The following is a 4,643-nucleotide window of genomic DNA, read 5'->3' on the forward strand; positions in this document are numbered from 1 at the left end:
GGGAGGATGGGCGGCGAGGAAGCGAGCGCTGTGGCCAAAGCCCGCCCTGCTCTGTCCTGTCTTTATTGGCGCTGAAGGTGTGATCACATCCCAACAGGCACCTGAGCGACACTCACATGAGATGACACACACACATACACGCACACACGCTCACCCAGTAATTTCTCTCTTCCTTAGAGAGCACACATGGAGGGAGGAGAAGCTGCAGAGAGGGAGGGAGGAGGAGCTGGTAACACGCCAAGAGGGAGGAGGAGGAGAGGAGGGAGGAGGAGGGGAGAGGCAGAAAGGCCCCAGGAAGGAGAGTCGTGGGAACTGGTGCCCCCCGCGGGGAGGAGTCTGCGTCCAGCTTGGCCCTTGCCCAGGACCAGCAACCAGGACTCTGTGGCCTGAGGGTTGCGCTGTAGTCGCTGGGCGGCCCGGCCAGGGCAGCAGCCTCTGTGTCAGGGGACCGTCCCCCAGGCTCTCTGACCATCAGCCTGTCAGTCGTGGCCCCGAGTTGGGGGTCAGATGGTGGGGCGCCACCCGTCCCCCACAGTGCACAGGATCCAAGACAGGCTCCCCCAGGAGCAGGTCCCCCCCCCCCCATCAGGGGCAGAAGGCCAGCGGGAGAGGGGTCTCTCTCCCTGTCTCTCTCTCCTGGCCTCTTTCTAAAGAGTCGGCCCCTCCCTTCCCGCCCAGCTCAGTGCCTGCCCCTCAGAGCCTGGCTGTGGGCACAGGGCGGCCCTGGGAGGCTCTGCCCTCACACACCCGCCTGGCTCAGCCCTCACCTCCTCAGGCCGCACATGCCCTCCGGGTGCCCCCTCACCTCCTGCTGACAGTGCGCCTCTTCCTCCCCTTTGCAGTCATTAGTTAAATATTTTAATTAAAATAATGTTCTCCTCCTCTCTCACTTCCACTCACTGTGCAGGTTTTTGGGTTTTGTTTTTCCAAAGATGAATCCACACTATCCCCGCCCACTTGTTCTTCTGTGATGGGTCCTCCCACCCCTGCCCTCAGGTGGGCCTCCCTCCCCTGGGACCTGGGACCAGCTCTGGAGACCAGAACAGGACGGAGGTGACAGGGCCTGACTTCTGTGGTTCTGACAGTGGTGCGTGTGGGTCTAACATGAGGGCCTGTGGGTGTTACCTGTGACCTTGGCCCACGCTGCCTGGAGCCAGGGGCCCAGCTGGGAGCAGCATTCTCCTCACAGCCCAGGGACCTCCCAGCCGGCAGCCAGCACCAGCTGTAGCCCCGTCAGGGACCCTCTAGAATGTTCTGGTCCAGCCGGGTTTCCAATAACCCTGTCCCAGCCCGTGTCACTCAGAGCAGAAGAGGGGCCGCTGAACACAGTCAGCCCACAGAAAAGGAGGAAAGGCTGTGACTGTGGGATGTGGTTTCCCGGCCTCAGATGCGGGAGCACAGCCCATGGGAGTCACTGCTGTGCACGTTCCCATCATTCCCCATCCTTCCTGTCACACTGTGAGCATCAGGAGAGCTGAGTTTTTTGTTGTTGTTTGTTTTAAAAATGTTTTTATTGATTATTAGAGAGAGTAAGGGGGAGAGAGAGAGATGGAAACATGGAGTGGCTGACTCCTGCAAGCCCCCTACTGGGGTTGGGTCCAGAAACCCCTGCATGAACCTAACAGGGAATCTAGCTGGGGACCTCCTGGTCGTGGGTCCATGCTCAGCCCCCGTGCAGCCCCCGCCCAGCAGTGGGCTAGACTATTTGGGTGTCAGGGCCCTTGATGTTCGCACACTGTCAAAGACGCAGAAGCACCCATTTCTCAGAGGGTCACCACCCTTAGGCGGCGCAGGGATGACTGTGAATGGATGGAACTCATCAGAGCAGCGCGCTGTGCCCCTGAGCCTCCTGGTGTCCCTGTCAGTTATACCTGCAGCCCTTCTAGAAGCTCCTGCGGGCTCCCTGGGCCACACTGGCCTCCCGCGGAGGAGCCCTGAGCAGCGTCACTGTGAATATCACAGCAACTGCCATCCACAGGTTAGATCGTCAATAGTCACGCCCAGCAGCACAGGGTCCCAGGCGCTCCATGACCCTTAAAATCAGCAGCAAGGGACACAGAGCGAGGAGGCAGGAAGCAGGACATGGCAGGTCTGCGTCAGCCACGTGAGCGTCCCCTGAGGCAGGGACACAGAGAGAGAAATGGAGGGCAGCAGGTGGCAGTGGTAACGGGTTCGCCAGCGTCGGGGTGCTGTGGAGGCCTCTGGTCTCAGGGTATCTCACGGGGAGGCCTTGCAGGGGAGAAGGTGTCGCAGGCCAGGGGGTGACTGTGCGGGAGACACACCGTGGAGACACCGGCTCGGGCCAGGGGGACAGTGACCATGGCCGCGGAGATGGACCTCAAGATGGCAAAGCTCATGTGGCACCTCGAGTGGGAGCAGAACCCCGTGTCTACATTTCAGTAACGAACTAGAAACCCAAGTGGCACCTCTATACATAGCACCTTCCACACTGTCTCACAGGGTGTATCCCTCCCATCCGCCAAATTAGAGGGTCAACCAGGTAAAAACATGCAGGTGTGAGAAGCAACTCGCTGAAAACCAAGCTCCTACCTTAATTTTCTCTGTAACACACCAGAATCTCACAGAAATAGGAATGGAATAAACATACAGAAAATGGTAAAACAACCCTTCATTCTCCAATGTGTTTATTTTCCTGCAGAAAATAAACTCTCCACTCACGCAGGAGTGATGTTACCCAAGTTTAACATCAGACATGTGCCAATGGAAGGCGGGTATTGCTCATATCCACCCTGAGATAAAATTTACATAAAACATTCAATATTCCTTAAAAAAGAGAGAGAGACTTGTTTCAACAGCTGCTCTGCTGAAAGGGAAACGTATTTCCTGAATAATTCCATGTAACTTTATTAACCTCCTTAGATTAGAAACTGACTTTAACATCTCCCAGAGCAGCATTCATTTCACATTGATTGTTGTGAATTTTATATGATGAATGGTATTGATGAAATGATTACAGAATAAGGATCATTATTGATGATGTCTACATATTTATCATCTCAACTGTGATTTCAAGAACCCAGGAGTTCTAGGACCCCTCAGGAGAAGCAGGGAGGGGCTGACAGGGGAAAACAGGGCCCTAGAAGGAGGCAGGAGCAGGAGGAGCCTGAACACGCATCTCCCCACACCACAGACTCCTGTGTGCAGGGAGCCCTGGGCCTGTGGGACAATGAAGGGGAATCCCTGTGACCACAGGTCCTGGTGGGACAGGATTCCACTGAGGGATATGAACAGAGGAGCAGAGAGGTGACCCAGATGAGGAGTGACCACATCAAAGCCCACGATGCTCTGAGCACTGACCAGGCACAGGCCCCAACCACACTCAGTCCTCACAGCCCCTCCCGTCCCACCTGGGACAGGCTCAGCACTGCAAACACATGGCTTTTGGAAAGTTCTCCATGCTTCCATCCATTTCCTCTCAAACTTTAGAATCTTCTCCTTTAATTAACTCAAGCAATGAACAAAGTCACATCAGAGTCTCATTTCAATAAGGAGCAGGAAGTGGCAGCCTAGAGCCCCAGGGAGTAAAGGCAGGGATGGGGAGGGCCCAGCCCGCCTCTGTTGGCAGGAAAGTGTGGGGAGCAGGGCGGGGCAGCCCGCCACCATCAGAGGTTCTTGAGTCAGGAAGTGGGAGCGTGAACACATCTTCCATCACTCAGTCCCCACAAAGCAGCTGCCTCACGCTGTGGAGGACAATCATCATGAACAGATTCAGGTCAGTGGCTATAACTGGTGACATTCCCAAAGCCCACTTCATGCTCACAGCGTCCCACAGACTCACCACCACCCAGTCCTCCCCTCTGCCCACCCCTCCCCACGGTAGGGTTTCCCCTGTGTAGGCCCAGAGAGACACATCAGAACCCTGGGCGGTGTCATTGCCTGGGGGGGACACACCAGGAGAGGGTCAGACCCAGGACAGAAGATTCAAGGAGAAAATATGGGGAGTGGGTTCCCCCCATGGCTCTCATCTGCACTGTCACAGGGCCTCAGGGGTCTCCTCTCCATACTCACTGGCAGCCTGAGCGTAGATCCCTCCTTTCCCACCTGTGGGAAGAAAACATCCCGTGAGAGACCAGGGAGGAGGCAGAGCCATGAGGCCCTAAAGGAAGCCCTAGTCCTGGACGCCACAGAAGTTTCCAGAACCATGTGTATAGACCCAGGGCAGGATCAGAAAACCTGAGGGAAGTGCATGTGTGGGGACTGGACCCACGCTGTCTCCTTGTAGGAACCCCAGCCCCGGGTAGAGGGGGCGGCCCCCCGAGGCCCCTCGTACCTGCGCGCTTCAGGGTCTCCTTCCCTTTTTCCAGGTACATGAGCAGAGAGTCCACACACTCCCCCTCCAGGTAGCTCTTCTCAAGCTCTGCCCAACCCGCCGCCGCCTCCCACTTGCGCTTGGTGATCTGAGCCGCCATATCATAAGTGGTCCCTCATTTTCCCACGGGCCTCATTACAGAGTAAATGTGAGCAGAGAGAACCCCACACTGGCCATCACAGGTGTGGGGATGGTGCTTGAACCACACGTGTACCTGGGCTTGAACCCCCAGTGGGACAGACACTCAGACCCCACTCCTGCCCACCTGAGCACCTCCTCCCCCACATCACAGCTCCAGCCACAGCTCCCAGCA

General features: G+C 56.7%; 1 protein-coding gene and 2 long non-coding RNA genes across 12 annotated transcripts in view; 1 reads left to right on the forward strand and 2 right to left on the reverse strand.

Annotated features, from left to right (window-relative positions):
• Positions 1 to 3,897, forward strand: part of LOC106725624 — a 17,368-nt gene extending 13,471 nt beyond the window's left edge. Inside the window, exon 3 of the long non-coding RNA XR_001361549.1 lies at positions 3,858 to 3,897. This is a non-coding gene — a long non-coding RNA (uncharacterized LOC106725624). The remainder of the gene's footprint in view (positions 1 to 3,857) is intronic.
• Positions 1 to 4,643, reverse strand: part of LOC102252287 (HLA class I histocompatibility antigen, B-15 alpha chain) — a 27,681-nt gene that overhangs the window by 13,512 nt on the left and 9,526 nt on the right. The gene's annotated exons all lie outside the window — the stretch shown is intronic.
• LOC102252085 lies at positions 3,443 to 4,643 on the reverse strand. The gene is made up of 3 exons (XR_313436.2): positions 4,596 to 4,643; positions 4,030 to 4,062; positions 3,443 to 3,701 (listed from the first exon to the last, which is right to left on the reverse strand). It is a non-coding gene; the product is annotated as an uncharacterized LOC102252085 (long non-coding RNA).

Source organism: Myotis brandtii, unplaced genomic scaffold (genome assembly GCF_000412655.1).
Source record: "Myotis brandtii unplaced genomic scaffold, ASM41265v1 scaffold1781, whole genome shotgun sequence".
NCBI lineage: Eukaryota > Metazoa > Chordata > Mammalia > Chiroptera > Vespertilionidae > Myotis > Myotis brandtii.